Source organism: Mixophyes fleayi, chromosome 1, assembly GCF_038048845.1.
Source record: "Mixophyes fleayi isolate aMixFle1 chromosome 1, aMixFle1.hap1, whole genome shotgun sequence".
In the NCBI taxonomy this organism is placed as follows: Eukaryota; Metazoa; Chordata; class Amphibia; order Anura; family Limnodynastidae; genus Mixophyes; species Mixophyes fleayi.
The window spans coordinates 234,642,737-234,669,967 of record NC_134402.1 but is presented as its reverse complement, the minus strand read 5'-3'; the positions used below and the strand labels follow the sequence as shown (position 1 = coordinate 234,669,967).

The following is a 27,231-nucleotide window of genomic DNA, read 5'->3' as shown; positions in this document are numbered from 1 at the left end:
AGAGCAGCATTAACACAGGTTATCCCTCTCTACGAACTAATAATATACTGAAAGTTAAGCGCTCATTGACTTATGTATTATTCCAAGTGTAATGCTAATAATAAAATTTGTATTCTTTTATCTTGAATACAATTCATATTTTTCTATATCTTGTATTAGGCTGTGAGCAAGAGGCTCGGTTCAATTAGTGGGATAACATTTAATGTTAGTTTTATCACAATTTATTGAATCCTGGTTAACATACATAAAAATACATTAATACAGACAAATAAAATACTCCAATTAAACCACAGTATTTATATTATGAGGCATTGATTTCTATATACATACATATGGTATGGCATCAATTGAACATACATAAAAAATCAGACAAACCTAGGTATATAGACCTGGACTAGTCTAGCTACTGGGAGGCAAATGGCAGTGGGTATAAATGCTGCATTGATCCAGATATAACACAGTCATTGATATCTCAATAAAATAATGTTCATAGCATACAAGTCCAGTAGATGGGAATTGGTATTTCTTTAAGTCTTTGCTAGTGCAATATAAATATTCAGATCACTGTCCACATATATCACATGGTTATTGCTGCGATGCTTTCAAATTTAACTTTGTTTACTTGCAGTTTCGATGTATATAGAGATGGTGGCCGGGTACCCAGTGTGCTGAAATCAGAGGATGTTTCTCGTGGTCCGTGCTTGTTACTGTTGGAGAGGAAGGTGCCTGCGTTCCACTGTGGAACGCATCTGTCCCTTCCTGTTCTCGCGTATGTCCAAAAGATGAATTGTATGCAAGTCGGGAGTCAGCTGTTTTCTTATCTCCTCCCTAACAATGGAGGGGGCGTGGCTATAATGTGGAGGGGCCTACCGGTGGATAGTCCTGCTGCCCTTCAGGCCAGTCCGAGCCTGACCACAAGAAATACATTTGGAGAAAAATATGTAAAGCTTTGGAAGAAAATAAAACCTTGCCAATCATTAAGCACGAGAAGGATCTATTATGCTTTGGGTTTGTGTGGCAGCCAGTGGCACAGGCAAAATTGTCTAAGTGAAAGGAAGAATGGTTTCAATTAAATATAAAGAAATGCTTGAAGCTAATGTCCTGGAGTCAGTGAGGAAACTGAATCTGAAAAGAGGTTGGATTTTTTTCAGCATACAATGATCCAAAACCTCAAATCAACCATGAGGTACTTACAAGAACAAAAGATTAAGGTTTTCGACAGGCCTTCACAGTACTAAGACTGTGAAGTGCATGTAACAAGACCTAAGAATATTTCTTAGCTAGAAGAGTTTTGCAAAAATGCAAGAATAGAAAAATTTAAGCTGACTGCAAGCAATGTTTGAAAGCTGTGATTTCTGCCATAGCAGTCATTACTAAATACTGACTGACAGGGTACCCAAAGTTTTACAAGTACCAATTTGTTAAATTCCACAAATAAATAATAATTGTGCATCAAAATGCTCATACATGGGTCATGTTTAAAGTGGTATCCTGCAAAGCTTGCGTTTCATTGTCTTTCTAACTTCTGCACAGATATATTGAGAATTATACTCATGACCCACAGGAATTACAATAAGCAGTTCTGCACACATGCATTGTTACCAACATTTTAAAATAATATCCAGGGATATTTTGCTCTAGGTAGGTACATGTAAGCACTACATGCATAGATTATTCTCAGTGGACAATGGTGCACTATAATCCCCATTATTTTCTGCATGTGAGTCCATCTTAAGAGTGTAAATACAGAGGCATCCGGAGGTTAACTATCGTGGCAAAGGCAACGGTGAGTCATACACTGTGAGCATGTGAGACATAAAGGTGGAGGACACTGAAGAGGGAGCAGAGCGTGGAAGAGAGATACAACATTTCAAGATTCTATTTGAATAAATACAATCACTGGTAACAGTACACCAGTGCACTCCTACTACTTTACTGTTGTTAGACCTGTATGCCTGGATACACGCATACAGGTTTGGTGATTCAACCCAAAGGAAGTGGTAAGGAGCTTTTGTGTGGTTTACCCAATGGTATTACAGGGTAGGAGCCAAAGATAATTTCCTACCACTCCCGAGGCAACCAGGGGTTACGCAATAAGGACATTACATTAATGTCCATCAACAGATCACACATTACATTAATTGATACCATATTACATTAAAAGCCCCACTACATAACCTTAATACCCAAAGCTTTCATAATGTTAGAAGTAGACTTGTCTGTCTGCCTCCTTTGTTGTCTCTGCACACTGGGGATTTGGCACCATCCCCTTGTGTGCTGAAGGGTATAGGAGGGGATGGCCCACATGGAGGGCCAGAAAGGAGGGAGAAAGGGAGAGAGAGGACCACTATGGAAGGGAAGGGGAGGGGCTGTTGGAAATAAAGAGGTGGAGCAGAGTAAAGGGGAGGAGCAGGATGGGAGGAAAGAAGGGCAGCAAAAGGGAAGAGGAGAACCAGCTTGGTTATTGGGGAGGAGTGCTGCCCAATAAACACAGTGTTGTGTTCAAAATGCAAAAGTGCCTGGCCATTTTCCAATTTAAGGTGATTGGTAGGCAAACCTGTGACATCACTATGAAGTCACTGGATTTCATTTGGTCTAGGGTTTCTTAGGATTTGCCTAGTTTGGATCTCCGCTGATACTTACACTATTGGATCAAATGAAAGCTGGATCTCATATCAGTTTACATGTAGCCCCCATACCTTCCCAGGTCACGGCATGCAAGAGGGCACCCCCAGTGCGAGGATACTAGAGTCTTTATGTATTATCATCCTTCATGTCTCCCTCCTACACCCAGCTCAGGTGCTTTTGCATGGTTGACACAGCCATCCGCATTATTGCATGGCACCATCTCTCCAGTGACCGTCCACATTACTAGCACCTTTCTACACTGCTGAAGCCCATGTCTCTCTCTTGCACTGCTCTCACAGTAACCTTGCCTATCATGAACAAGAGCGAGAGCCACCAAGGTTATACCTTAGGTGTTACATGTGTTCACTATACATGACACATTTTGACACTTTAAACATTGTTAGACTAGTATTAAACTACACTTTTGTAGCAAGATGTTCCTTTAAAAAAATCAGTTTGAAATTAAATCCCTACATTCTACGCTTCCCCATAGAGCATAATGTCTTAGTTTTCCTTATTACATTTGCACCCCTAGGCACTCCAATGCAAATCTATAATAAGACCTACAATGCAAAAAAAAACTCAAGGGTGCAATGGCAAATGTATATTCTTTAGAGATATACAAATTTAGTATAATTGATGCAATTTTTATCTTTTAGTAGAATTCAAGTCTATTACAGTAAACATTGTTAAAATGTTCAGCACTGCTGTTAGCTTCACTGCTGCTATTTAACACTCTCAGTTCTGATAATGTAATATTTAATTGGTCCACTGATAATATCTAAGGATAAATGAAACTAGATATTTAACAGCCACAATATGCATCATTTCATTTATATGGTCTTTTACTATAAGGGAATGGAGAAAGAGCAATCAGGCACACTGACAGAAATATGTCTTTATCAAGAGTTAGACATCAGCCTATCAACATGGCCTCATGAACCAGAGGAATCACAATTAAATATGTACTGTAGGTTACATCCCACGTAAAATATTTATTTTCTACAAAAAACTTAATTGTCCTGGGTATTTCAGGATTCATACCAGCCCAATATAGCCCAACCATGGAGAACCTATTATCAATCCACAGCAATGATATCAAAACACATAGTTGAATACACAGGAGAATTTCAGTGAACCATATTTATATTTTCATAGAAAATATAAAAAGGTTTAAGGACCATGAAATATAAGATCAGAAATAATACACTTGCAGACTGTTTATATAAAACCTTACTGGACACCATTGAATAAAGGGTATATAAGAAACTTGATATTAATAAAATATTTACATTACATTTATATGACATATTTATATTTACATACAGTTACATTAATGTAATAGTAGTAAGAACTTTTAATACTAAGTAAAATCACAGTAATACATTAATTAACCACTTCTAAAAATCTATTGATGTTCCAAATAACTCATCACGCAAATAATCCAGGATCATTTGGAATACATTTTACAACACCAGTGGGATATCCAAATGCCACAGTATTCCTTATAGGGATGTTTTCACATTAATTTCAATGTATCATTTTCAATAGAGTTAGTAGTGTTCTTGTGAATACTCCATTGAAATGAATGGTCTCATTAATTTAGTTGTTTGTGTAGCGGCTTGAAAATAGCATGTTAAATAGTGGTAGTAAAAAAGCCACCCCTTACATATTATTTTGTTGATATCCTCATACCATAATTGTATGTGGTAATGCATTATTAAAGATTTGTTGTCAGTTATGGAGGGCACTGCAGTAAGTAGCAGAACAGCAATAGTGGAATGTTCTAGACATTTCTGGCTCATAATAAACCAGGGGGTAAATGTATTAATGTCCGGATTCTTCAACTCCGGCGTGTTCAGCGTCTTCGGCGATTAAATTTAAAGCGGCGCTGCATTGTAAAGGGAAACGTAATACATTTACCCCCAGAAGTCTTGAAATTTTCTATAACAAGTCGGTAAAAGGATCCAACAAGTTATACAAACACTACAGGCTGCACTATTAGCTGATAAACAATAACATAGGTTACTGGACTCTTCAGATGCTGACTGAAAACCTGTAACACTTGCATAAAGTCTTTTTTTCATCTCATCTCACTTGTTTTGAACTTATCTTCAGTGTCTGAAAACAGTTAAAATAATTTTGCTGATTTCCACATTGATTTACTAAATAGATTTTTCACAAATCCACCGTTCATTCTTATCACTAAAAAATAAAAGATTTGAGTGGTTTGCTGATTTTACGATATTTTTGGGGGGAGATTTTTAAAAATTGGTTTATAGGTCAATTTGCCTTTGATATATTATGGGATTGAGAAGCAAACTTTAATGAGCTTATTTTGTCTTGCGGAAGGGGTAGAGCATTCCACATTCACTTCAACTTTTTGTGTATACCAGTAAATCCAGTCTACTGATGACCATAAAGCATTAATAATCTGGCAGTTTTGTGCAATGCACTTCCAAATTTATATACCCCAGTATTCAGCGGATTGGCTATGGACTGAAAGTGGGTGGATGACAGAACTGAGCATGCTCAGCAAATAGGTGCAAGTTCTCTAAAACAAAAGCTGTGAAAAACAGATTCAGCTGTAGATCACCAGAAAGCACCACACTCTCCAAGCCGACAAAACCCTGTACCAAGTCCTGTATTTTTCTTATAAATTATAATTCTTTCCAGTGTTCATGCTAATCCGGTAAAGGTCAAGAAATTATTTTTTTTGCAAGGTGGCGATATTTACTGGTTTATAACAGCATAAGATCTTAGTTGCAGTTAATGAAATACAGACTCAGGTAGCAGCAGATGGTGGCAGTACAAATAATATACTGGACAATAAATTTGCAAGAAATTCCACATGAGATTAACTAATGACAAAAGTTGACAAATAGTTGGTCTTAGCTGCTTCCGCCCACACAAGTCGCGGCCCTTATCAGAAGTGTCAGACGAGACCCTTTAGGGAAATAAACTGAGTGAGATAGACAAGATACAGCAGAGGAGATGGAGCACAAGCCCTGTAGACAATGATGGAGCTGAATGGTGTGGCATAGCTCTTGTGAAGAATAGTGTTGAGGAATGGAGATGCGAGAGCTCTTAAGGCCAGCAGTATAGTTGAGAGAGATGGAGGCTCTTGTGGCCAGCGGCACAACAAAGGAATAGAGTGTAAGCTCTTCAGCCTGCGACACAGGGAGGACAGGTGGAGCGTAAGCTCTTTAGCCAGCTGCGCAGTAGAGACAGATGGAGTATAAGCTCTTTAGCCAGCTGCGCAGTAGAGACAGATGGAGCATAAGCTCTTTAGCCAGTGGCACAGTGGAGACAGGTGGAGCGTAAGCTTTTTAGACAGCGGCACAGTAGAGACAGATGGAGCGTAAGCTCTTGGCCAGCGGCACAGCGGAGACCGAATGGAACACACAGGGAGCAAGATAGAAAGTCTATAACCAGGCAGGTTACATGATCAACAGGCACTGAGGAGAAGGGGGAAGTGCCTTTTAAAGTTTGGAGCCAGAATGATTAACCAATTGGGAGCATACAGAGGACATAAAAGATAGAGTCCGCGCATGCGCAGAACCGCAGACAGGATGCCAGCAGCCGGAACATGGAATCAGTGAGAATCAGGTGAGCGTGTCTGTCCTCGGTTATGGAAGCCGAAGGACCGCCGTGTGACACTCACACTACTAACAGAAACACAATGGCAGTACTTTTGCAATTTACAGAGCACTTACTTTGTGACAGAATGTTTTAAAAAATTCAACAAGTCTAGGGAAATTTAATCATCTCTACTGGCTTATGTTCCCATTCTCAAGACCACTAAACAGAAGGCTAAGTTCAGAAAGCATTACCTGCTGAAGCCACCAAGAAAGCTCATGGAAAAGTTAAAAATACAGTCCTTCATTTTACAGATGTTGACAAGGTTCCCCAACCAACCCATGGCTGCAATTGCTGATGGACTGGTCAGCTCAGAACCTGTTACTTGAATTATTCTACAGATGGATACAGGTCATCTGCTGTTGCAAAGTATGACAGTATGGATTTACTGACAGACACAAGAGGAATTTCCTTTCACTGGCTGTGCAAGTACCTCTGGCTCCAATTTTGCTTCTCTCATTGTGCAACCATCATGACTATTTTATACATGCAAATTCAGGACACCAGAGAGAATGAAAACATTAAAAATGAAGATGAATGACATGAAAAACTTCATCTCCACCTTGGCCAGCAGCACAAGAAATATTATGGAAGATGCTTGCAGAAAAATACTTTCCTTAGTTCCTCAAGTGGTCCATCCAAAAGTTTCCCAGATGGTGTTCAAAAGCAGAAGTATGATCAATCAGTTCCTCCAATGTGACCCATGCATAATGTTGAACCTCCTCTGTTCCACACAGAGCCAGCAGCAGTGAACTACCTGACCACCAGAGCACTGACCATTACACTCACATAACATTGGACCACACAGACTTCCCAGGGTCAGCAACCAGAGCAGACCACCTTGCTATTGAGGCCCCAATATGTAACATAACACTTTGTATCCTGGACTCTACAAGGCTTAGTTTTCTCCAAAACAATGACCGATATGAACCACTTTGGTTTGTCAGTTACTGTTACAAGAGCTTGTACCATTTGATATGTACACAATTTACACTCACAGAATGAATTATTATCGATTTAGGGGTAAGAGGGCACTGCCAGGCAAGTTACAGATAGCAATTGTCCTGTTTTCTAACGAATACAGAAAAAGTGTGATAAAAGGACATATTGAATGAAGTACTCAGGATTCCCAAAGTCAGTAGATGGTAATAATGCAATTGTACAAATGTGTTCGCATTTTATACATTACTCACCCTGTACCTAAAGAACTGTGAATGACTGGAATTAGGTACAGCTTGACCACCAGTCTGAATGATGTACATTGTTGCACTCAAGATATCATCCAATGCAATATACATTTTTATACATTATTTATCCCCGTGCCTAAAGGAATGCTAAAAATAAACACATCTTCGAATGGTTAAATAACCTTTTCTTGCAATAAAAACACACAGAAACACCTCTATAACTACTTTATTAAAAAGCAAAGTCTTCTTTTCCAGAAGCAGTCCACACGGATATAAAATTAAAAATCCTATCACACAACGATAACTCTGGCTAAAGTTACAGTACAGGACACAGAGTACAATATTCTCAATTAAAAGGTATGGTCAATACCCACACATCCAATCCCAAGGTTTTTTCTGGGAAGACGAGTGTGTATTTAAACAGCTTGTGATTGTTTCCAGTGTGAGCCAATTCACATATAAAAAAAGGACACCCCATATTGATTGGGGTGCTGGGGGTTCATACAAATGTCTGAGGGGGGTTCTGATTAATTTGGTGTGGGCCTGTGTGATCAAATGACTGGTAGAATGGGTGATGAAATCTGGGAGAAACACTTGATTCAGAAGAGTGGTCAGATATTTGGAATGGGGATAGCACATCTTCATTAAATATGAAATATATTAAAAAATATATTTTTCACTGATATTACAATTCACTTAAAATACATAGCATGTTTCCAAGCACAACTGATAATTGCTGGCGAGTCTGTGGCCAGCGAGTGTCCTTTGTGCACATCTGGTGGACATATCCAAAGCTTTAATCCTTGTGGTCAGAGATCAGAATTCTGTTTTTCTCCATCACAGTAGCAATGATTCCTCCCAACCCAAAATTTGCTCTACTTCACGTCCCAATTTTGGAAGCTACTGATCACTGCGCTCTGAGGACAGTGTAATTGGGGAGTTTTAGTGGGGCAGTACACCTGTCAAACCGTAACGCAGGTGTCCCAAGGCGAGCTCAAGAGGACAAAAACCTCAAGTGGAGCAGAAGGGCTGATTCATAACAACATAATCTGTAAACATAACTTTGTGGTATACTTATTGGAGTGCCTGTGCAGACTCCAATATGTAGGTAAACCCTCTAAATATCAATCAAGATCAACACATTGTTATCAAAACTTTCTCAAAGAGAAACTTAATGGATTTTGGTTATATAACTTAAAGACCTTTTGTCCAAGGGCGAAAATCTTGCATCACCATGCTATCGACAAAGGTATGCACAACGTTTTCTTTAAGTTCTAGGTGTTATGATTTGCCCCTGGCTGCAGCTCAGCGTCTCCTCCCTAGATGCTGTTGTGCCTTCACCTGCTCCTGCCAGCAAGGGGTTAAACCTCAATCATGTCTCCTGATCCTAATCAACTGTCTCAAGCCTTTAAGATACTGACTTTCCCAGCAGTCTGGGCCAGTTCCTCAATTGTCGTTCCTGCTGGTTTCTCCGTATAACTTCTGTGATCTTATCCTGACTTGCTCCCTGGTATTTGACTCCTGCTTGTTCCTACATATTGCACCTCTTCTTGTTACCCTGACCTCAGCTTTATTTGACCTTGCTTCTGCTTACTCCTTAGTATTGTGGATCTTGCAGCTTCTGACCTCTGGCTTGCCTGATTCTCCTTGTTCCTGCATTTAATCAGTTATACCTGGACACCAGTATTTCCTGCTCCAGTGGTTAAACCTACAGTCATCCTGTTGTGCCTAGTCTCCAGCTTCCTCATTAAACCCAGCTTTCCTGACAAACCCGTACCCACAGTCAACTTGTTGTGCCTGGTCTTCATCTTTCTAACTAAACCGGGCAAACCTGACAAACCTGCATTTGTAATTCACCCATCGTGTCTGATATCCAGCATCTCCAGCTTCCCAGCTAAACCTTATATCCAGTAACTGCAGCTATTCTTCTGTGACTGTTCTTCAGCTATCCTGGTATCCTTGTTCTATGGGCTAGTGCTAACTGCCTTACAATTTACTGCATTTCATTTTCTCCTGTGTGACCTGTGTTAAAATTAAACCACTGCATTTCACTTACACTACTTTCTGTAGTCTTCATATTTGGGAATCATGATACTAGGTCTTAGACCTCTGACTCATGCTTTCAGTTTTATATTGTGATATGTACAATGATTTATTTTTAATCACACCTCTGCATTTACTTTTGGTATTCTTTATTCCTTCATCAATTTTCTAATTTTTATTGTTAATATTCATTATTATTATTATTATTATTATTATTATTATTATTATTATAGCCATTGTCTCTTTATTGATGTCCTATTATTGTTTTTTTAGGAATAGATTACTTCCTGAATGCAATTAAGATTTAACTTCTTTAGTCCTGTTCTTAAATTGTTATATTTGTTAAATAAGCCTTCTTAATTATGATTTTTATTTTTATTTTAGATTAGATAATCTGAATTCAATTTTTTTTTAGACTAAGTAATGAAAGATAATATTGATGATCATTGGGCACTAGGTAGGATAAGATGTTGTTTACTTATTGAATTCACTAGATTTTTTTTTTTATTTTGCTTGCAACCATAATTAATAGGTTTAGTTTTCTTGATATAAACGTAAGCTTACACACTTCTTAGCCCCAATGAGCTGTTCCTATACATTCAATTAATTATGTCTACTTCAAAATTAATTTATTGGTTATTTTTAACTTTAACTACTAGATATGTCATATTACTGACCGAATATGATGTAATACAAAGTCAAAGCACATATTAAAAAGTATGAATGGTTGTGTTATGAGTAAAGCATAACTTTTAATTCTGGTATTATGTTTACTAAAGTCAAGCTAAACCTAGTTTACATTCAATTAAGCATAACTTTAATTTTTTTCAATTTTTTTCTTCTCTGGTATTGAGCTAGTTCTGTAGTTTAACAAATTATTATTATTATCCTTTATTTATAAAGCGCCAACATATTATGTAGCGCTATTCATTGAGGAAAATAAAAAATATACAGTGAATGAATGAGTGATTTGCATACACTAAAATCCATTGATCGTTCATAGAATTCTGCATTTAATATTTTTTTCTTTAATATCTTTTTGACTCTATCTTTTAACACATTGCTGCAATTAAAAGCATTTTAGAAAGAGTTGAAAATATTTTTTCCATATGGAACTCATTATATTTATATCTCTAAATATCAAGATATATTGCAAACAATGAGCAGCAGAGATTAAAATATATCTTTGACCAGTGTGTATTCTTAAACTGATTGAATGGATGTAAAATAAATTTTTAGGGTTTTTTTTTTAACTTACAAACATTTACTAAGAAATTACTGCTGTGAAAAGTCAGCATGGTGTGTAATTAACTTATTATGACACCGTGACTAACAGCTCAGTCAAACATCCAATGATCTATCCAGGACTTAAAAGGACCACGATATCAATCTGTCACCACTTTTCCTGAAGAAATGAGCAGTACTCAAGAAATGCATAGAAGGATGCAGTGGTGTATTACTATAATGAGTATAGGAAGAAAAAGGATTTCAATAGATTGTTTCTCATATATAATCTGAGGATGTAACATGAACAGCCCAGAATCACTGACTGACTAATATGGACACAATCTGTAGCACAAGTAGCTTTTTAACCTGTTGATTCTTTTTATGGTATTGCACAAAGAAGTTTATTACTATAGAATAAAGTTATTTGTAAAGAAAAGACTGGGAAGTCTAAGGAATATATTTGTATTTCTACTTTCTTCCTGCCCATAATAAGTGTGATTCTTCTATCACAAATTGTATTTTCATTACACAGTGAGCACTTTGTATTTTTTTCTTTATTTGGGGGGCATATAATGGAGTATTGAGACATTATGAAGAAAGACAAGTTTATTTAAACTCAATTAAAGATATAGAAAAGTTCAACTAATTAAGGTGAGTGCAATGATTTAACATTAATTATATCATTTTTACGTACTTTAACCAGTACTATTACTCCCCTCCTTCCGAACCATACACTTCTTTCTTTACCGCTCTCCCCAGACATCTTAATATTCTTGTAGGACATATCCTGAATATATCAACTTGGAAAAGCTTAACCCCTCCAACAATGGCTGAGGTCAGGAAAAAGGTTTGGCATACTTATGAAATGGAATTAATTACTATTATCATCAGCTTTATTATACAAAACTTAGTCCGAGTTCCTGGACTCAGTTCAACAACAGCTCAAAACTCCTCTACACTCCTTGTTTTTTCTCCTTTAATCACAGGAAACTTACAACCCCCTTCTGGTTTTGCTTTGCCCTGTCCTCCCTCCTCCCTTTATTTCGCCATCCCGTCTCTTAAAACAAAATCCAAGCATCAGACCTCCTACTCATTCCCGGTAAGCCTAGGCTTTATTATAGTCTCATATGTGCTGTAAAGCTGTATTAAACTTTGTTTCATTTTACTCTTCTCCCTCCTATGCGTAGGATGTTGACATTTTTTTATTACACTACACAGCATTGTTCTTACTGAACATGCTGCTAATTTTGGCTTGTCTACTGAATTTTCCTTGCTTGCTTCCTGCCCTGACATTTGGCTTGTCTACTGAATTTCCCTTGCTTGCTTCCTGCCCTGACATTTGGAGAGATTTCCCAATGAGTTCCCATAAAAAAGATCAGTAACACTATCCTGATATTTTGCTGTGAAAAACAGAGCTTTTGCAGCTTAATAAATTAACTATTTCTCTAACTTTTAAAGATGTGAAAGATTGCCTTGAAGAACCATGTTAAAATATTTTAATGACATTATAATATGTATGTATAATATGTAATATATGTATTCTGGTACATCTGATAAGGAGCTGAAAATTCTCTCCTGGAATGTGCGGGGCCTAAATAATGCTGTGAAACGTTCTCTTGTACTAAGACAAATTAGAAAAAATGATCCTGATATTGTTTGTCTATTGAAGACTCACTTACACGGTGATAGAATACTCGCCCCTTAAAAAAGCATGGGTAGGTAGGGCATACCACTCTACGTACACGACTAATTCTCGAGGGGTCTCTATATTGGTACATAAACGTCTCTGCTTCTCCTTGGAAAAAATTCAAGTGGATGAAAGGGAAAGTTTGTACTGATGAAGGCTGTCATTAATTGGGTTCCGGTGATTCTGTTAGCTGTATATATACCCCCACCGTATAATGGTGAGGTGTTAAGGAAATGTGGAGAATTCATGGCATTGTTCCCAGAGGTTCCAGCCATTTGTATAGGGGATTTTAATAATGTGATAAATGGAGAGGTGGACAGATGGCGAGAGAAAAATGCTGTAGTTGGCAACACTAAGTCGGCTTTTTCTGCTCTGGATGAGGAAATGGGGTTAGTAGATTTATGGCGTTTCAGGCACTCAGAAGATGTCCAATTCTCCTGCTTTTCTACATCATAATGCATTTTCAAGAATTGATCTGGCTCTGCTGTCACACTCTCTGGTACCGCTGGTAAGGAGCGTGGAATATAGGGCTAGGGGAATTTCTGACCACTCGCCCCTCTGCCTATCTATTGATTTTGCAATTGATAGAGGCCAGTCCTTTTGGAAATTAAATCCCTTCTGGCTCTCCTTGATGGGTACAGGAGCGACCTTGGTGACACAGTGGGAAGGCTTCTTTGTAGATAATCTGGTAACAGCAAGGCCACCTATAGTTTGGGACGCTTTTAAGGCTTTCCTAAGGGGGACATTAATTGCTGGCATAGCTGAAATTAAAAAGTCGTCCAGACAAAAAGAACAGATATTAGAGAAAAAGTGTAAATCCTTAGAATCCTTAGCACAATACATTGCAGACAAAACTGAGGTTGCAAGGGGAACATGGCAGTTGGCCCAGAGAGAGTGGGTAGAGTATGTATTTGAGAAATCCAAACGTAAATTTCTGTTTTCTAAGCATGTACGATATGCAGAGGGCGATAGAAATGGTAGCTTCCTGGCTTATCTGACGAGGGCGGAGAGGGCGGATGCGGCAGTACCGGTTATCTGTGATGACAGTGGGGTTAAGAGGTATCTGATGCCTGATATTGTTGAGGTATTTCATAAATATTACACGAATACATATAAGTCACAGGTCAGATATGACATGGATACGTTACAGCAGTATTTGAATGGTATCTCCCTTCCTGTCCTCTCCGATGATAGTAGGGAGTTTTTGGACTCACCCTTTACTCTTGAAGAGATTGATATAGCTATTATGTCATTCCCTAATGGTAAAGCCCCTGGAGTAGATGGAATCCCAATTGAATTATATAAAAAACACCGGCCCTTTTTTGTGTCTAGGTTGTTGGATACATTCAGCGAGCTGGGTGAGAGTGGCGCTCTTTCCCGTTCAATGGCAGAGGCAATAGTGGTGGTGCTGCCTAAGTCAGGGAAAAATTTGTTGTACCCTGAGTCCCACCGCCCGATTTCACTTTTGTCAAATGATGTTAAGATTCTAGCAAAATTACTGGCTTTGAGGTTAAGTAGAGTGGTGCTGGAATTAATTCATCCGGATCAGACGGGATTTATGCCGGGCAAGTCCACGTCTATCAATCTTAGAAGGCTGTATACTCTCCTGCAGGTGCGGTCACCCTCTTCTGAGAGCGAAGTTGTGGTGTCCTTGGACGCAGCCAAGGCGTTTGACTCGGTGGAGTGGCCATACCTGTGGGAGGTATTGTCCCGATTTGGAGTGGGCCCGGAATTTATAAAATGGGTTAAACTTTTGTATTCACATCCAGTGGCGCGGGTCTGTGTCAATGGGCATCTTTCTCAACAATTTCAATTAGAGCGGGGTACTAGACAGGGATGCCCGTTGTCTCCGGCCCTGTTTGCATTAGCAATAGAGCCGCTGGCCTGTAAGATCCAGCATGATAAAGAAATTGTGGGACTTAGATCAGAGCACAGAGAGGATAAGGTGGCATTATATGCAGATGATATGCTGTTGTTCCTTTCAGATCACGACACTTCAATAAAACATTTGCTGCGGGTGGTTGATGGATTTGGGTTTTTTTCCGGCCTAAAAATTAATTGGGATAAATCTAGCGTGTTCCCTCTGGGATGGGAGTGTCCCGTGACAATGCCAGAAGGCTTACAGTTAAAATGGGCATCGAAATTCAAATACTTGGGAATATGGATCTCTAATACCCCCGCTGAATATGTAGAACTTAATTTGCGGCCCCAGATCAAATACATTAAAGAAAAAACTCATGTATGGAAGAAGCTCCCACTTTCTGTCTCCGGTAGGATAAATTTAATTAAGATGATGGTGCAGCCAAAGTTTTTATATATACTCCAGCAGTCACCTGTATATATTCCACCCTCCATTTTCCGATGCATTGATAGCTATTTGATTTCATTGGTTTGGGCAGGGGGAAGGGCTAAGGTCAAGCTCAGCTCGCAGTATAGATCCAGATCTTCTGGTGGATTTGCACTTCCTAACTTGAAACTATATTATTTTGCCTCTCAGTTGGTCCACCTTAAGGCATGGGTTTCGGACCCCGATTACCATGAGCTACATTGGGTGTTGGTACACCAATTTAATTCTAATCACACTCCCTTACAGTCACTGCTGGCGGGGCGGCTTGGTATGCGGGCTCCTCCGCTCCTGATTCAGGCAGTTAAGATTTGGACAATCTGTAATAAAATAATGAAACAAACTGACATTGATCCATATACTCCTATCTGGGGGGCAAAGAAATTTGAGAAGTTGAATACAGTGAAGAGGGCCAGGGAGTGGTCTCGGTTGGGTGTGGTGTCGGTAGGTCAGCTTTATTATACAAATGTACTTAAATCCTTCGAACAGTTGGTTGGGGAATTCTCTGTACCCAGAACAATGTTTTATTCTTACCTTCAGTTACGACACGCCCTAAACACACAATTTAAAGGGGAGACTTTGGTGTTTGGGGTGGATCCACTGAGGAAACAATTACAGGCCTTGGGTTATAGAGGTCTGATCTCTCGAATGTATTCATGTCTTCTGTATGAATCCACTGCAGATGATTTGGATGGTTTGAGGAATCAGTGGGAAATAGATATAGGCCCTTTATCAGACAAGGAGTGGGAAATGGTTACAGACAGTACTAAAGGTTATACTGCATCATTAAAATTTCAACAAATACAGGTGTTTCTCTTACACAGGGCCTACTTTACCCCTATTAGATTGGCAAAATTTCGCCCGGATGCTACCCCTAACTGTCCAAAATGCAATTCGATCAATGCTAACTTTTGGCACCTTCTATGGGAGTGTTCATGTATACAAATCTTCTGGCGAAGGATCAGGAGATGTATTCAGGTTACTGGAATTGAAGTGTCTCTTAGTTCACCGGCCACTTGTCTCTTTGGGCTCCGATTGAAGGGGAAAGTTAATAAACTGACAAAAATGTACATTTCACAGTTAATGATGTTGGCTAAGGTCTGTATAGCGAGGCTGTGGTTGGCCCCGACGAGTCCCACGGTTAAAAATTGGAAGGCACTGGTCAATACCACCATAAGGCACGAGAGATTTGTTTATACTAGCAGACAGGCTCTGAAGGAATTTGAGAATATATGGTACAGATGGTTAGAGTCTCCATTCTATCCTATGTCATCTAGTACAGATGCTTTATCTACTTAAATGTATGGCTGCCGCAGTTCTTATAATAAGTATCTGAGTCCATGTAATAAACCCTGCATGTTTAACATACTTATGTATAAGCATTTACGATGTATGATCCTGAATGAATATAGCACATTTATTATTATTATGCTTTAATGTAATCTTGTAAATTCCGTCATTTAATTCCGATATGTATGCGATTGTTTTTCTTTTCTTTTTGTTGTTTAGTATGTTTATATCTTAAAAAATTTCAATAAAAATACTGGATTTAAAAAAAAAAAAATATTTTAATGACTCTTTTGTATCTGTTCTTGAGTATGATAGAAAAAAAGGTTCAGACGGGACCTGGCAAACTGATAGACGTTTCTATTATTAGAGGGATAATGATTTGCCAAAAGCTCTGTATTTTCTGTCACTCCCTGAAGATAACATTTTAAGGGGAATTGGGTATAAGGTGTTGGCTCTTAGTGTTATCCACAATAAAGTGAAACTATACTTTACATAGTTCCTAAAAATTCTTCCCTCATTGGGAGCCTTACAGTGTTGATTGGGAAAGATAAAAAGGAAGCATTTACAATTTAGAGAAAGGGAAGAAGTCTGATTGTCCTATCAAAGTGAAAGACTACCACAACCCTTCCTATGAACTATACTTGAAGGGGTGCTATGCTGGCCTCATGCCAAAGGTGAAGGATAGCTTACTCTGTGCTTGGTGTCCTGTGGAGGAGTGGATGTCTGAGCCTCACTTAGATGGTGCACAGAGGGCCTCTTGGCTTTCTTCCTTTTACAATTTTTAACATTTGCCCAATCTTTTTCAGATTGAATACACTAATTACTTACTTTCAAATGTATTAAATTGAGAACAGGATATAAAATAAAAAAAGAAATATGTAGCATATGTTGCTGCTAATAGGGCAGTTTAGTCCAAGACAGTGGCTTTGGATGTTGTATAGTCTCTTTCATCTTTTTGGAGAGCTTATACTCTACTTTAAGTAGCTCATTAAAATTAAAACATGGCTTTGTCCTGTGCAGTAGATTGTGACTTGTCTTGTTTGAGCTATACTTTTCAGTAAATGATGTTTTTATAATTACAACCTAAAAATATTTGCTGATACTTGGGATAAATAATTAAATTGGCTATTTTTGTGGAATAAACGGTATGCCATCTATTTGTTAGCACAGTCCATTATACTAAAATAGAAGACAATAACAAAAATACTGCAAAATAAATTGTAGGCTAATTGATGAGCAATGCATTCAGATTATTACATATTTTGACTTCTGTTTATACTGTTTATGCTGTTTATGCAGCGTGCTTGGGACTATATATATATATGAATACAAAAACAAAATCTCTCAATAGTCATTATCTTAAACTTCTAATGAGCAGGGTCCCCCATACCCTTTGTTTTCATGTCTGCATTTATTTTGTCTGCCTTGTATGTCCTTGTTTTATGTACAGTATGTCTTGTTTTCCATACTGTACGGAGCTGCAGAGCACTGTGGTGCCTTACAAATCTACGATAATAATAATAATAATAATAATAATAATAATAATAAATTATGTATGTCCCAAATAAACTACATATGTAGTGCCATCTTGTAATGATTTATGTCTTTTTTTCCATTACTCAAATCAGCCTGACTATCTCCACTGCCAGTTTTCTTTGTTATGTGCCAGTATTGTTTTTATGCTACTTTATCCTGATGTTAAATCATTTTCCAAAACCTTAAAAACAATTTTAAAGAAAAACAACCATGAACATTTGGAAACCATGGTAACATTTCCACATTTCTAGCTTACCTATAACTATCACTAAATCTCTTAATTGACACTGTTTTCCGGGTAACCTGAGATTCTTAATTCTAAAACTAATGTGTTTTTATATTTTATGCTTAGGTCATTACCCCAGCCACACCTCTCTATTATCTTCATTTTATATTACTTACTTTACTGGTATTTTCCCTGTCTTTCCTATCTGTCAACATCTTATCTCTTTTGATGGATCTATGTCTAATCTAAGACTCGTACGTAATTTATAGCAAATCCTGTATGGTCGTTCTGCTTACATTTGCAATGATGAAATGATTGTATAAATGGATATTTAATTAGGGGTTTTTGATAAAAAAAAAAACTAAAAAAACAGTGAGATACTGTAAATGTTGCCTGGATTATCTCTGACATCCATGTGACTGAGCACTATTGAAGAGAATATAGATATATCCCTCTAAAATAGAGATGTATATATCGATATGAATTGAGGCTACAATTAAAGTATTGCATTCCTCTTCACTTCCTTATGTATAACAACATTTGCTGTGATAAAAATGTAATATTTAAAACTTAAACGCAAACTTGGAAGAATAAAACTTCCAAAATATAATGCGCGCTCTCTAGTGAAACATGCAAAAAAACATAAGAAGCAAAAATAAATGTTTTACAAATACAAAGCTTGTTATAAATAGAAATATGGAGAAATTATCTCACTATTATTTAAAAAAAATTGCAGATGCAGTGCAGATGGACAATGACCCGAAGCATACTGCAAAAGCAACCAAAGAGTTTTTTAAGGCTAACAAGTGGAATGTTATGCAATGGCCAAGTCATTTCACTTGATGAAGACATAACTGAAGGGAAAATGCCCCAAGAACAAGCAGGAACTGAAGACATTTGCTGGCAGAGCATCACCAGGAAAGAAACCCAGCGCCTGGTGATGTCTATGCGTTCCAGACTTCAGGCTGTAATTGACTGCAAAGGATTTGCAACAAAGTATTAAAAAGTGAAAGTTTGATGTAGGATTGTTTAGTTTGTCCCATTACTTTTGGTCCCTTAATAAGTGGAAGGCACATATAGAAACCGTAATTCCTACACAGTTCACCTGATTTGGATGTAAATTCCCTCAAATTAAAGCTGAAAGTCTGCAGTTAAAGCACATCTTGTTTGTTTCATTTCAAATGCAATGTGGTGGAGCCCAAAATATGAGAATTGTGTCGATGTCCCAATATTTATGGTCCTGACTGTATAATCCCACTCAAAGGGATCCTTATCACTTCAACCACCTACTGCTAACAAGCCACGAGCTAAATTCACTGAGCTATAAACGCAGAGCCATAGACATTACTACCACCACTATGAGCTATAACCACTGAGCTATAAACATAGAGCTATAAACAATCCTGCCCACAATAACCCCCAGGGCTATAAACCACTAACAGTAGTAAATAACGGTACCACCACCACAAACAATATACACTGCATTAGAGCTATAATCAAAGCAAAAGAGCTATAACATCAAAAACTGCAAAACAAGCTATAATCAACTTCTAAATTCAATAGCATCTAAGTATATTGTCTGTACCGTTTATACTGTTTTCTCCCACTCCCCCACTCTTCTACCTCTCCCACACCCCTCTCTATTTCCATCCCAGGTTGCGCCACGGCAGAAACAACGAAACAACCAGACTCAGTTCACCTGCTAGCCACCGGCCAAGAAGCTGGCATTGGTCGCCCAGAACAAATAGAATTTTTAACCTACACACAAGCACTACAAACCAATGAAAGAGTACCACAGACCAATTACACCTTTGTGGTACACCTGTGTGTTTGAGTGCTGCATGGCAGATCAAAAGGGAATTTAACCCTGTCTGCAGCCTGCTTCTGCAGACTCCTTGGGTTTCTACCTATCCCTTTACAGAAGAGGTGTGGTAAAATACTCTGTCACATAACGTTAACAGAGGGCAGGATTTGGCCCAAATTAGCATAAATTCCAAGGTTGTTCATACTGAAGAAAAAGTATTGAGCTTAGCAAGAGTTAACTTAACATGGAGGGTGTAGTAATTATTAGCCAATCAGTTTTAGGGCTTAGGGAGGGGCTACATTAGAGAAGGCTCTCTTGCCTTCTGGAAAGTTCCCTGCCTACCCAGGCCCTTTGCGTGTTTGTCTGTCTGCTTTTTTTGTTGCTCTGCTTTTTTCTTCCTGAAAGGTCAATTTGGCTGAAAGCAGCCCAATCAGTGGCTATAATCACACATTCTGGGGGGGTGTGTTGGGCCCTCTCCACTAACAAAGATGTCCATTTAGTTATGGTACCCGTTAGGGTAGTTATGGGGCACCGATTGGTTGGGTGGGCTTCAGCTAAGGAGCCTAATGGTGTACAGTTAGGCTACACCGCCTAGAAGTGTACCTACGGCCCTACTATATGTTATTTGTTTATAGAATTTATCTTTTGGGAACTGGAGTGCCTACTGTTGGTTCTTTGAACCACAGCTCCTTTCTCTTTCTCCCTGACGTATATGGAACAAAGTAAGGGAAGGGAGTGGGCGTATCTTAATATAATGTGTGAAGGAAGGATGGGGGGGTCTTAATATAATGTGTGAGTGAAGTGTGAGGGTATCTTAATATAATGTGTGAGGGAAGGAAGAGGGTCCTAATATTATGTGTGCAGGAACGATGGTGGGTCATAATACAATGTTTGAGGGTCTTAATAAATTATGTGAGGTAAAGATGGGGGTCTTAATATAATGTGTTATGGAAGAACGAAGCCTTAATATAATGTGAAGGAAGGGAGGGAGGGTAGCTTAATATAATGTGTGAGCTAAGGATGGGCTTCTTAATATAATATGTGTGGGAAGGATGGCGGGTCATGATATAATCTATGAGGGAAGGGAGGGGGGTCTTAATATAAAGCGGGTGGGAGGTAGGCTATCATTTTAATGGTGGAGTGTAGGTGGGGGCTAATTTAAATTATTTTACTGGGTGCTATTTTATTTGTGGGGTGATGGTAGGGCTGTTTAATTTCATGGGAGGAGCTCTTTAATTTAGTATTGGTATTTAGCATTTAGTATTCATTTAAGGTGGGCTGATAGGACTTTTAATTTAATGCTGCGTGGTTTGGGGAATATTATTTGAATGTTGGGCTGAGATTGGGTAGAATGAGGTCTATTTATTAAATGTGAATATGAATGATTTAATAGCAGTGATGATTGCAGGAAATAGATATATTTATTACGGTGGTAGTCATTTTTACAAACGCGACAATTATAACTTTAATTACACCGAAAGTAATATGGCGATGACTACCATCCCGGCATACACCAAATACAGACTTACCATAAAAGCGTCTGACAGCATTGCAGACACCCGGCATGCGGCGTGTCTAAAATGTTATCAGCCTCTGTATTTGATCAATGCCGGGATTGTACTCATTGGCATATTACAGTCGCTGTAAATGAGGTTGCAATTCTCGTATTCAGAAACACATACCCCACCCATTTAATAAACATAAATGCTATTAATTTATTGCCGGGGTGAGACAGTCTCTACTGTAATGTGAGTGAGGGGTAGGCTATTAATTTAATAGTGGGCTGCAAGTGGAGCTAGTTATTTAATAATGTCTATTAATTTAATTTAATGCTGGGGGAGGGGTGAGGTTATTAATTGAATGTGGGGCTGATTTTGGGGAGAAGGGCTATTTATTAAGTGTGAATATGAATTATTTAATGTCGGGGATGGTTGGGGGAAATATATTATATTTATTAAACGGAGATGCTACTAATTTATTGCTGGGGCTGTTTGGAGAGAGGAAGTAGGTTTAAATATTAAATGGTGAAACTAGTAACTTAATGTTGGGGCTGGTTGGAGGGAATTAGGTCTATTTATTAAATGTGTATGCTATTAATTTAATGTCAGGGTTGGTTGGAGGGAAATAGATCTATTTATCAAATACTAGTATTTTAATGTTGGGACTGAAGGGACACCTAATTATTAAATGTGGGTTCTATTAATTTAATGCAAGGGCTGGTTGGAGTTTTCTAAATTTCATGTACTTATTTTTTTCCAAATAGGGCCTCCAACATTCCAGGATCCAGACAAGCAGGAACTGAGCTATAGACACCAGTAGCCACAGGAAGTGAAAGTGACATGATAGGTAGGAGAGAGCAGGACAATCTGCCAATTGTCCTTATTCTGGTGGGGCAGTCCTGAATTTGGGTGACTGTCGCGCTTAGTCAGGATTTGACCTGACTGCAAGGAAAGTTGGGAGGTATCTCCCGCTTCACACTGTACTGCTCATGAAGGCAGACCTACGTGTACCTAACAGTAATGCACACAGTATTGCCTGTGTAGTTCTCTAAAATTTGCCTAAAATGATAACTTCTTACATGATAGAGACCACCCTGTGTTAAATTCCCCGGGCACCCCAGAACCTAAATCCAGTGTTGTTTACAATGTTTGCATAGAATTCTAACATTTTAAAGACAGACCACTATAAATAGGCAGTACATGACACTCCAAAACATTTTTATATGTTTTTTGTGGTCTGGTTTCTGTAATACAGTAGAGTAATTAACAAAAAGCAATGTGTGGGTGGTGCAAAGGTAATGTTGTGGGAAGGATGGGGGGTGTGTGGATGGGAGGATAGGGGTGAGCAAGGAGGGAGCTTAAAAACACGGGGGTGAAGGAAATCGATCGTGCTTATGCGGTTCCCAAAATTGAGGTGATGTGGAAAATGTACTATTAATCACAAGTTTTGTACAATTTTTTATAGTGTTATTCTGTAAGCTAGTGATATATCCAATATTTCATATAAACCATACATAGCTAATTACCTCTTGATATATTTTACTAGTTGTGTGCTATGAGAAGCCTGGCTGTGCAACATATATGCACGTTAAGTTTACCTTTAAAGGGTGAAAATATAGTTTTTTGCTACTGGTGTTGGGCTTGATGGTTCCCCTGCTCATTTGTGGTATGTGGGTGTGAAGGCGGGCTTGTTGCAGAGCCAACCTTTCATGCAGGGGCTGATATTGATTTTTTAGGTGGTGGAGGGGCGGTTTAGAATAGCCCTCTCCCTCCTTTATTCTGATTGGTGTGCCCACACCCTACTTCACTTTAATTGGACCTGGCTGTAGAAAAACAGGCAGAGGGTGATACATGGCCCCTCTGATTGTGTTGATAGAGGTAAGATTACCCTGGGTGTAGAGATATGTTGATCTGATTTATTCCAGACAAGTGAAGAATATAGTTTGAAATAAAATGGATATTTACCAAGTCTCCTGTTTTTCTTTTCTGGTACCCCTCTCCTTTTTCAGGTTTGGCTGGCATGACCGTTGTTTATCATAGTGGATCAGGCTGCACAATGTTGAACCCCTGATGTCCAGATCGTTACAGGATTCAGCTCTTTCCTGACATATGAGCAGTGAGTAAAGAAATGTTCTGGGGCCAGTAGCAAGGTGGAGTGACTTTGTTTGCAGCAGATATAAGGTACTAACCGAATGGCGATCAAACTTCCTTCAGGTGGGTTCCACGAGATGTTTTCCCATTGATTTATCTTTAGGAGATGCTGTTGTTTCTTGTTTGGGTACTTGGAAGAAATTCCCAATACTTACAAGCACTACCGCTGTTTTAGTGAAGGGCTGGAGTGTCCCGGTGGTCAAGAAATCTCGATTCTGGGAGTCGCTCCACTTTAGTTGCTTGGCCGATTTATTCTGCATACCTCACCACCATGGTTTCTGGGGCTGTTTTGTTGTACTTTTTTGCCAGGATGCTATGGCTGTGGTGGGCTGCTGTTGGTCCAGTTGGTATTCCATCCTGCTGTGACTTGGGGTGGGGAGAAGGAGACGCCAGCACAGGAGCACAGGATAGGGTCTAGAAATGTAGAAATAGACCCTGGATCCAGTGGCCTCCAAAGTTGTCTCTTCCTGGTAAATATCAGGTTCTGCGTGTGTCCCACACAGTCTAAAGGAGAATAAAGTGCAGTTGATTGTTGGAAGGCTGTTGATGAGAAGGTTACAATGTAGATTTCATGCAGTGCAGCAAGAGCTCATGGAAAGCTGTGTGGAGTTGATGACAGCTAAGCCAAATGCCCCTGCAATTACACACCTTTTTAAAAGGAAAATTAATGATGCTTATATTCAACCAAAAACTTTCATCCTAAAACTCAAATTGCTTTCCCAACTAATAATAATTGGTAATGAATAAACCAAAAATTATACCAGTAAAACATATAGTGGATTTCCAATGAAATGACTTCATCTTTGTGTGATAAAAAAAAATCCCACACAATTACATGCATATTTAATGAAGTCACTAATAGAATCTCTAAGGAAATGTGCTTCTTTTTGTACTGCTTAAAAATGACATTGATCCACATCAGTAATGGAAGAGAATAGATATAAGTGAGCCAATTAACTCTAATGCATTCTTCAGAAATACAAAAGTATGAAGGACAGCAGAATAACCACTCAGAAACTAAAAATATCAGTAGTTGTAATACAGGTATTTGTAATATTACAAACTGCTGAGCTATTCTGGTCTGCAGTACACCTATCTCTTTTCTATTTTGTTTTCTAGTCCTGGATAACCAGATCAACAAAAAACATCTATGAAGCATTCTTAAAAAACACAGCAACTATAAGGAATGATATAACAATACATATTGTATTTTAGTAAAATTAGTTATTAAAGCAGTTAACAATTCATTCATTCGATTTTTTTTAGCTGCAATTTATCCAAAATAAGAATGCCCCGGCAGCTGAGCGATATTTAGCTGCCTTGGCAATGCCGGGCCTAAATGATTGGGGTTAAGGGGTCAGTCTCTGCAGATATGTGCATGAGAGAGCCAGCTACCCTACCAATATGCAGTTCCACTAATAAATAATGAAAAGGTAAAAAAATTGATACAAAATATTTTAAAACTTTTGTTTGTTGTCAGATAGACTTCACCATTCAAAGGCAGTAACCCTTTAATATGTAGAATGAAATTATAAAAATTTCTATGCGTGGTGAAAATTCCATTTTTTTGCAGGTAATAGGGCTTTTCGCCCTGTTAGTCTTTTGGTTTAGGGTGGAGTCAGATGGGGCATTTAGATTGCTAGCTTAGCGTTGTGGCTATAATTTTGCAGCTATGTAAATTACATTTAGAGACTGATTCAATTAGGTGCAATATGCGGAGGTTTTTTTGCACTCTAAAGGAGTACTTAGGGGAGGGCTGGCACATTTTAGCCCGGGGTGGCAAGACTCGACTCATCAGCCTATTTTAAAGGAAGTAAAATGCAGGTGGCCCAGTGACCCAGCCCAAGGTAACCCACTATGGGACCAGCCCGAGGGGCAGATGCCCCCCTGCCCAGCCTGCCCCTGAGAGTACTACATGTCATGCACACAATTCCAGTTATTGTAGCCAAATTATCTCCCAAATAAAAAGAAAGGTGTCAGCTCACCGCACCTCAGGTGGAGTGGGGGGTAGGGAGAGCTGGAACATCAACAATTAACAAAAATAAAACTTTCACATACAAGTTTGATCAGTGGCAGACTCAGTGCCTGAGCTTCCATCTGCAGGCCTGAATGCAATACTAGTGGGATTCAAGATTAAATGTGCTTGAATCCTTGTAAACATTAATAAATAAATTAAAGCACTGTGTACCCCCGAAATCCTCAATCCTCCTTGGCTATGACGGTCCGGGTAATGAAAAAGATTGGGATTGCTGAAGCAAAAATTTTAACATCCCATTAGTACCAGTATAATGGAATGTCGTCCCTAACCCCTTGTCCATTATTCCAAAGTAGTAAAAAATAAACACTGACACAATTTTAAAATAAATTTTACATTTATTAATACTTTATTGAATATAAAATATAATCTTTGTACTTGGTCAGTCATATCTAAATTTGTTTTTTTCATTCTTTGTCCTGCCATACTCCAATGAAGGAAAAAAACAGAGAAGAAACGGGGTAGATAGTCACCAGCCAATAACAAGTGTTATCTCACATTGGCTGCAGAAAGCAGCTGCAGAGTGTGTTTATATACATTAAATATACACTTTTCCTTACATATCATTCCAAGAATATACATATATATTAGAGAGTTGGGATTTCATTGTCATTGAATCCTCTTGCCACCAAGAAGATAAGAGATAATTGTATGCGTGTGAAAATTATATGTGCAATTGAATAGGACTTTTCACACCCGCTATAGACTTTGATAGGAAAACAATGTTGGTGCAAAAATGATGCAATGTTTGTGGCTCCAGACAGCGTGAAAAAAACAACAATTGAATGGTATGAAGGTAACCTTTGTTTGAATGGGAATTAAATAGCAACATTAATGTCTTCAGAAGGTATACAATTATGATATAACCAATTGTTCTTTTGTTGCTGAATCTCTTCTGGATGTTGATTTCTTGTTGACCCCCTGCTGTCTTGGGGGCCCAGGAGAACTGCTTGAAATTCAGTAGTCTCTCGGACATTCTGAGAAAAAGTAGATAAGTATGGCCTAAAGGCTAAATAGCTAGAAAAGGACATGAATTGTGAAATGCACGACCAACCCAGATTTCTGAAAAACCTCCCACAGGCAGGGGCAACTCCCCCAAATCTAATGCCATATGTGCTTAATGAACCTATACAAGTATATGGAGAGAGATAACAGATTGAGTTGCTGTCAGTTGATCTCAGAGTCTCAGTCTATAAATATGCAGATTAGAATATTTTTTTAAGGAGAGCAAGGTCAGTCTTCTCTGTACTTACTTTTAAAATAACAATTTTAGCTTAACCAATACAGCCTGTGGACCTGGGCTTTAATCTGTGGAAAATTAACAACAATACAATTTACACTTGCAATTTAGAGCAACGGCGGACTCAGAGATTGGGCTGCCTTCTACACACCTGACTGTAGTACTGGTGGTAATCAAGCTCAAATGGTACAGTTTTGGGGTAATATTTTGGTGTTGAGCTATTTGCATAAAAGTAACAACAGGAGGAATTTATTAAAAGTTTACATTGTGTGGTTTTGCCCATCCAATGTTATCATATAAACATAAAATAATAAACAAATAACAATATACAATTTGCTAAGTTAGACTTAGGAATAAATAATAAAAATAAATTATTACATTTAATCACAGTCTTGCCAGTGCAACAGAAACATTAAAAAAATGCCCCGGTCATTAAAGTGAAAGTTACAGCACCTCTGGTCATGAAGGGATAAATAGCTTGATTGTGGATACACTTCAAAATAAACATCTGGCTTACAAGTCGTGTTGCCATTTTATAATCACATTGCTACTTATACCACTTTCACACTGCCACCCTGGCAATATCCTGGGTTTATGAACCCGGGATATTGCCGGGTGACAGTGCAGGACACTCCAGCAAATTCCCGGGTAGACTGTGTTCCCACTGAACACGGGTCTCCATGGCAACATCACAA

At 38.5% G+C, this 27,231-nt stretch overlaps 1 long non-coding RNA gene across 1 annotated transcript; it reads right to left on the bottom strand.

The window, feature by feature from the left end:
• Window positions 1-460: 460 nt before the first annotated feature.
• LOC142107489 (uncharacterized) lies at window positions 461-27,231 on the bottom strand. Its single transcript, XR_012679964.1, has 3 exons — window positions 27,209-27,231; window positions 27,094-27,167; window positions 461-471 (listed from the first exon to the last, which is right to left on the bottom strand). It is a non-coding gene; the product is annotated as an uncharacterized LOC142107489 (long non-coding RNA).